The 7,382-nt window shown below is 39.2% G+C and overlaps 1 long non-coding RNA gene across 1 annotated transcript; it reads right to left on the bottom strand.

Annotated features, from left to right (window-relative positions):
- Positions 1-526: 526 nt before the first annotated feature.
- On the bottom strand, positions 527-6,559 carry LOC115173671 (uncharacterized). The gene is made up of 2 exons (XR_003871647.1): positions 6,419-6,559; positions 527-962 (listed from the first exon to the last, which is right to left on the bottom strand). It is a non-coding gene; the product is annotated as an uncharacterized LOC115173671 (long non-coding RNA).
- Positions 6,560-7,382: the final 823 nt, after the last annotated feature.

Genomic DNA, 7,382 nt, shown 5'->3' with positions numbered 1-7,382 from the left:
CACTGAAAATATGCAAAAACATTTGTTTGATAAAGTCAAAGAGCGTATTTTCATCAGAATCATTAAGCCTTTGCCTACTCACAAAACAAAATTCGTGGCCATTATTCATCCCCTTGAGTGTTCACTGTAGTATTGTCCATTTAGGACAATTTAATCCATTTAGAAAATTCCAAGGAACAGGCATAATAAACTAAATCTAAGATATGTATTTCGAAAGGAGATTTTGGTTTGTAACCCTGAAAAATGTCTTTCAACTTGCCAAATTGATCTTGTTTCAAATGATCACTCTGAGAATAACTGTTTAAGAGAGATGCGAATCACTTCACAATATTCTCTTATATTTTTTCTGTTCCATTATATTACATCATGTTTTTACTATAAAAATATGAGTGTCTTGTCTGCTAAACTAGCAAAACAAGGCTTTGCCATTGCACAGCCATAAGCTTCTACCAGCAAACACCACACTGCTGAGGTTACTACCTTTTTGTTCCAGGACGTAACCAGTTGATATTACAGTTTCAATAAATGAATCTTCAATGGTACTTGTTTTTTTATTGAAGGAATATACAGTACCAGTCAAAACTTTGGACACACCTACTCATTCAAGGGTTTCTCTCTATTTTCTACACTGTAGATTAATAGTGAAGACATCAAAACTATGAAATAACACATATTGAATCATGTAAGTATCCACCCTTTGCCTTGATGACAGCTTTGCAAATTCTTGGCATTCTCTCAACCAGCTTCACCTAGATTGCTTTTCCAAAAGTCTTGAAGGAGTTCCCACATATGCTGAGCACTTGTTGACTGCTTTTCATTCACTCTGCGGTCCAACTCAACCATTTTAATTGGGTTGAGGTCAGGTGATTGTGGAGGCCAGGTCATCTGACGCAGAACTCCATCACTCTCCTTCTTGGTCAAATAGCCCTTACACAGCATGTTTGTATTCATTCCCACTAATCCTGTAGAATAGGAAATGAAATGAATTGTTATGCTTACTGGATGAAGTTAAACACCATTCAGACCAGCCTTCCTGATTAAACTTTCGTAAACTAAATTACTCCATCGTCACTTAAATCAGGCATTCGGTTTAGGAGGGCAATAGACCACAATGGGTACTGCATTTTCAGTAGTAATAATCCATTTATAAACAAAACATTGAAATGAGGCTGGGTTCTCTATTGGAATTCCCTTTACTTTCAATTCTGAGCAACTGTCACATCCTGACCCTAGTAAGATGTCATTTTCTATAGTAGAGTAGGGCAGGGCGTGACAGGGAGTGTTTTGGGTTGTTCTATGTTTTCTATTTCTATGTTTAAGTTCTAGTTTTTGTATTTATATGTTGGGATTGTTTGGGTTGATCTCTAATTGGAGACAGCTGATCCTCATTGCCTCTGATTAGAGGTCATATTTAAGTAGGGGTTTTTCTCTTCCTGTTTTGTGAGTTATTATCTTTTGAGTAGTGTGGTTTCCTCTCTGCGTCACGTTTGTTGTTTTTGTGTTTTCAAGTATTTATGTGTATTGCATTCAGTTTCAAGTTCAATAAATATGTGGAACTACGAACACGCTGCATTTTGGTCCGATCCTTCGAACAGCCGTGACAGCAACAGATCATTGCTATCCCAACTTCTCGGTGGCCAGTGTTGCGAGGCTGAGCAATGTGCTGAAAGCCAAGGGCTGTGGCCTGGTTTAGTAGCATGTAATCATTTGGTTGTTGCAAAGTCTCTGTCAAGCACGGCAAATCATACATTTGATCAACAATGAAAATAGCCAAATGGGGAGATTGGTATTTTAGCAGAGGGCATAGGGTCATCTGCAGTTTTTTGTACACTGTTTGTGATCAGTATTTGCTGGGGTTGCGTATGCTGACTCTTTGCCGATGTCCCTGGCCAAATATATGAAAGAAGATTAGACTGAGCATTTGTTGGATTGGTGAGGGGCCCGGTATAGCTTCTTCTGCTTGGATCAGGCTCCTGCTGCAAGAGTGGACAGCTGCAGGTGGTCGGAGTGGCTGACAATGCTCCATTCTCTCAGGGGAGTTTCTGGGTCGGCAAACAGCCTATGCATAGGTCAACCTGCCTGGGTGTAGCTCCTATTGCAGGTTTGGGGCTGCCATGGAGGGCAGGAGTGGCCCAGTATCCAGTCTCTGCATAGAGCCTCTGGGTCTGTGAACGGTTTGGGTGTAGCTCAGTCTACCTGGATGCAGTTCTTGGGAGGGAAGAAATGGAGGGTGGTGTTGGGGGCGGTGTTTCTGGCTGTTCTCCAGCCTCTGTTAGGATTCTGTAGATACGAGTCTGGAGGAGCGTCTGGATTGTCTCAGGGAGTTGGAAGCTTCTCAGATCAAAAAGGCAAAAGTTAAAAGTATAACTTTTAAAAGCAAGGGCAACGGTAAACCTATACCAGCACTCTTTATAAATACAGGCCCTGTTCTTTTGATTTAAGAATATATCTCTCACAAGATGGTGGTCACTTTCCGTCATATAATGTCAAGTGATTTAAGGATCTGAAAAATCTTCCTTGAGTCATTCTTGAGATAGGTGTGTGAGTGGGATAAAAGACTGTGAAACAGACTTGGCGCTCACTTCAGGCCACAGAGCAAACAATCTTTTACTTATAACATTATAATTATTATAATAATAATATTGAAATATAGAAATACAACATACAGTACATTTACAAGTTCACTCCACATGGCTCAAAAGTTAGGTAAATGAAAGGAAAGATTCATCCATTTTGATTGTTACATAATGTTTGGTCATCTCTGAGCAATGCATGTTATATCGATTCCCGGGTTCATTTCATGTTTTCATGTGTATCTGAGCTCTTGTCGTTCACTCAGGCAGAAAATACAGGCGGTATGATGCAAAATGCATCATATGATGCAAAGCGCATCCTACCGGCTATATTTCTGTATTTTGAAAGTTGTTTATCTTGAAAAATTGATCACAGACATACGAAACATTTTGGGACTGTATCAAGTGTGGACTAATGAAACAAATACCAAAATATAGTTTTTGAGTGGATTTGTCCTTTAAGTGCAGTGAAGCTATTTTATGGCTATATTAAATCTTGAAAAAAAATTGCAAATGTCAATTGGCTGAAAACCAAAAATGGTATTATATTCACACACAGATTCACCTGTCAATATTTTGTCCCACCCTTTTTTCATATTGTCCCTCCCAAAATATTTGTACATCACCTGCAAGGCATGACACAATTAGAACACCTAACCAGTTTTCATTACCAAGTTAGGATCAAAGGAAAAAACAAAGATGGTATTAACCTAAAGACCTCCCACATAGATTTACCTGCCCATCTTTTGTTCCTCCCTTATTTCATATTAACTGTTGTGCTTCACAAAATATTTCAGTTACAGGCAAGACAAGAACTTTGGAATCAGATCAGCTCTGAAGTTATTTAACTCGTAACTACAGATACATTGGCACGCCCGTATGCATTATGAAAAGTTACATTTCCAACAAAACATTTAGAAAAGAACTAGACAGATAATGAGCTTTTAGCATAGAGGCATATTGTGATTGTTTTTGTCATAGGCAAATTTCTTCCTCAATTGATATTTGGTGAAATTAAAGGAATAAGGAGGCTGGCAGTGGTGTTTGTTGTAGGTAAGTAATATTTTTTTTTACAGTATATAAATGGAACTTGGCGGTAACAGTTTACTTACATGTTTTTTTAAAGCATATCAAATTATAATTTCACCTTGCAAAAATACAACGCTAATGTGGATTTTACTATATTATTTTATGTATTGTGTTATTTTTTTAAAACCCTCCACTTTTGATGAACTACACCTATTACTGTCACAAAATAAGTATAGAATTCAGAGTGAATTTCTGGGCACTTGCAGACCAATTGAAAACATAAAATTACTTTAGCTCTTTTAAGAAGTAACACGATTGAAGTGATGCAAAATTAGGCTGATTTCTCATACACATTTTTTTACATAAATGTCGATTTTACTGTGAAATTTCACCAGGATGTGAAGTGCCCTCGGAAAATATTCAGACCCCTTGACTTCTTACACATTTTTTTAATTTACAGCCTTATTCTAAAATTGATTAAATATGTATTTTTTCTACAAACACAATCTACAAACAACACCCCATAATGACACAGCGAAAACAGGTTTTTAGATTGTTTTATTTATTTTTATTTAAAACGGAAATACCCTATTTACATAAGTATTCAGCCCCTTTGCTATGAGATTGAGCTCAGGTGCATTGAGCTCAGGTGCATCCTGTTTCTATTGATCATCCTTAAGATGTTTCTACAACTTCATTGGAGTCCACTTGTGGTAAATTCAATTGATTGGACATGATTTAGAAAGAAACACACATCTATGAGGTCGAAGGAGTTGTCCGTAGAGATCCGAGACAGGGTTGTGTCGAGGCACAGATCTGGGGAAGGGTACTAAAAAATGTCTGCAGTATTGAAGGTCCCCAAGAACACAGTGGCCTCCATCATTCTTAAATGGAAGATATTTGGAACCACCAAGACTCTTCCTAGAGCAATTGGGGGAGAAGGGCCTTGGTCAGGGAGGTGACCAAGAACCCGATGGTCACTCTGACAGAGCTCTAGAGTTCCTATGTGGAGATGGGAGAACCTTCCAGAAGGACAACAATCTCTGCAGCACTCCACCAATAAGGCCTTTATGGTAGAGTTGCCAGACAGAGCGACTCCTCAGTAAAAGGCACATGACATCCCGCTTGGAGTTTGCCAAAAGGCACCTAAAGACTCTCAGACCATGAGAAACAAGATTCTCTGGTCTGATGAAACCAATATTGAACTCTTTGGCCTGAATGCCAAATGGCACGTCTAGAGGAAACCTGGCACCATCCCTACGGTGAAGCACGGTGGTGGCAGCATCCTGCTGTGGGGATGTTTTTCAGCGACAGGGACTGGGAGACTAGTTAGGATCGAGGCAAAGATGAACAGAGCAAAATACAGAGAGAACCTTGATGAAAACTTGCTCCAGAGCGCTCAGGACCTCAGACAGGGGCCATGGTTCACCTTCCAACAGGACAACAACCCTAAGCACACAGCCAACACAACGCAGCAGTGGCTTCGGTAAAAGTCTCTGAATGTCCTTGAGTGGCTCAGCTAGAGCCCTAAATTGAACCCGATAGAACATCTCTGGAAAGACCTGAAAATAGCTGTGCGGCAACACTCCTCTTCCAAGCTGACAGAGCTTGAGAGGATCTGCAGAGAAGAATAGGAGAAACTCCCTAAATACAGGTGTGCCAATCTTGTTGTCACGCTCTGACCTAGGAGAGCTGTGCTTTCTCTGTTTAGCTAGGCCAGGGTGTGATAGGTGGGTGGGCATTCTATGTTTTTGTTTCTATGTTTTGGCCGGGTATGGTTTCCAATCAGAGGCAGCTGTCTATCGTTGTCTCTGATTGGAAGCCATACTTAGGCAGCCTGTTTTTCCCTGTGTTTTCGTGGGATCTTGTTTTTATTGCAGCCCCAGAACGTCATGTTTGTTTCTGTTTCACCTGTTTCTTGTTTTGTTCGGGTTCACTAAATAAATATGTGGAACTACCGGCACGCTGCGCCTTGGCTGATTTATGACAGGGAATTTGAAGACAGCACTCGTGACACTTGTAGCATCATACCCAAGAAGACTCAATGCTGTAATCACTGCCAAAGGTGCTTCAACAAAGTAAATCATAAATCAGCAACAACAAAAAAAATCTGTTTTTGCTTTGTCATTATGGGATATTGTGTATAGATTGATGTGGGGGAAAAACACAATTTAATACATTTTAGTATAAGGTCTGAATACTTTCCAAAGGCACTGTTCATGTTTACAGCAGTTATAGTCGGTGTTGTGAAATTGTTCACACCCTAGCAAAGTTTTCACATTTTATTCTACAAAAGCTACTCTACAAAGAAGTATCGGAAACTTGGATGTTTTAACTGAGATGTCTTGATTGCATTCACACCCCTTGATATGTCATACCATATTTAAGTCTAGATTCTATTCAAATAAAATCAAAGTTTATTTGTCACGTGCGCCGAATACAACAGGTGTAGATCTTACAGTGAAATGCTTACTTACAGGCTCTAAGCAATAGTGCAACAAAGGTATTATCGCTGAAGTTCTGAGCTGTAGCACGATTGGAATTTAAAGACAATGTTCCCATGTTTGCAGGATGCATTAATGGTATACTCTGCATACTCTAAATTGAAAGTCACCTTTAAATTTCAATCGCGCTATTAGCGGAACTTCTGCTATACGGATTTAATTGAGCATTTAGTTCAAGTGCAAATGTTTCCTTACCAAGTTGCACATTTAGTTGAATGCAGTCTGTCACATTAGTAGTGGTTAAAGGATAAGTAAAAACATTTACAATTAAAACTAAATTTTTTGGTGATTTAACGTTTTTGAGAAACTTACCCCAAACAGTAAATCACTTCCTTATCCTCGTTGTGCAGTATGGGGGACCTGAAAAAACATGAACAATGGCTCCAAAAACACCTAAATATGTCCTTTTAGAGACAGCTCTCAGTATAGTGATGCAGGTCTTTAGATGTTGTACACTTGAAATTTTGTCATTCCGAACTTTATCTGCAATGTCATATTCCCTTTTGCGCAACGTGTGCCATTTCCCCTATCCAGCTGTTCCATTCTCTGTGTAGCCTGCTGCAACAGATAACTTCCAAAATAAAGAAAACACCATAACAAAGTGTCTTAAAAGGGCGTGGGCCACCTCGAGCTGCCAGCAAAGCTTAAATGCGCTTGGCATAGATTCTACCAGTGTCTGGAAATTCCTGTGTAGAAGCAAACCATGCTTTCAATATACTTTCTCTCTCATTTACTCATGTGTTTCCTTTATTTTGGCAGTTACCTGTAGAATGGACGGAGAAGTATTGCTCCAGTCGCAATAAAATGTCATATAACGTTGCAGATAAAGTTTGGAATAACACCATTTCATATGTACAGTACAACATCTAAAGACCTGCATCACTATACTGAGAGATTTGCAGTTTAATTAAAAGGATGAATTTGGTTGTTTTTGGAGCCTTTGTTTATGTTTTTTGGGGTCCCCATATTACACAACAAGGATGAGGAAGTCATTGTCACGTTCTGACCAGTATGAGGGTTATTTTGTTAGTGTAGGCTGGTCAGGACGTGGCAGAGGGTATTTGGTTTATGTGGTTTGGGGTGTGTGTATTATGTAGAGGGTAGTTGATTTATGTATTCTGTTTTTTTTTGGTCACTGCTCTATGTTAGTCTATTTCTATGTTCTTTCTAGTTAGTCTGTTTCTGTGTTTAGTTAATTAGGGTGTGTTTGTCATTTGTGGGAGGTTGTCACTTGAATTGCTGTTGTTTGCCTTCAAGTCTGTATTCGTCGTCCATC

The sequence above is a fragment of the Salmo trutta genome, chromosome 34 (assembly GCF_901001165.1).
Source record: "Salmo trutta chromosome 34, fSalTru1.1, whole genome shotgun sequence".
In the NCBI taxonomy this organism is placed as follows: Eukaryota; Metazoa; Chordata; class Actinopteri; order Salmoniformes; family Salmonidae; genus Salmo; species Salmo trutta.
Note: the sequence above shows the minus strand (reverse complement) of the source record. Positions and strands in the feature narration are given on the sequence as shown.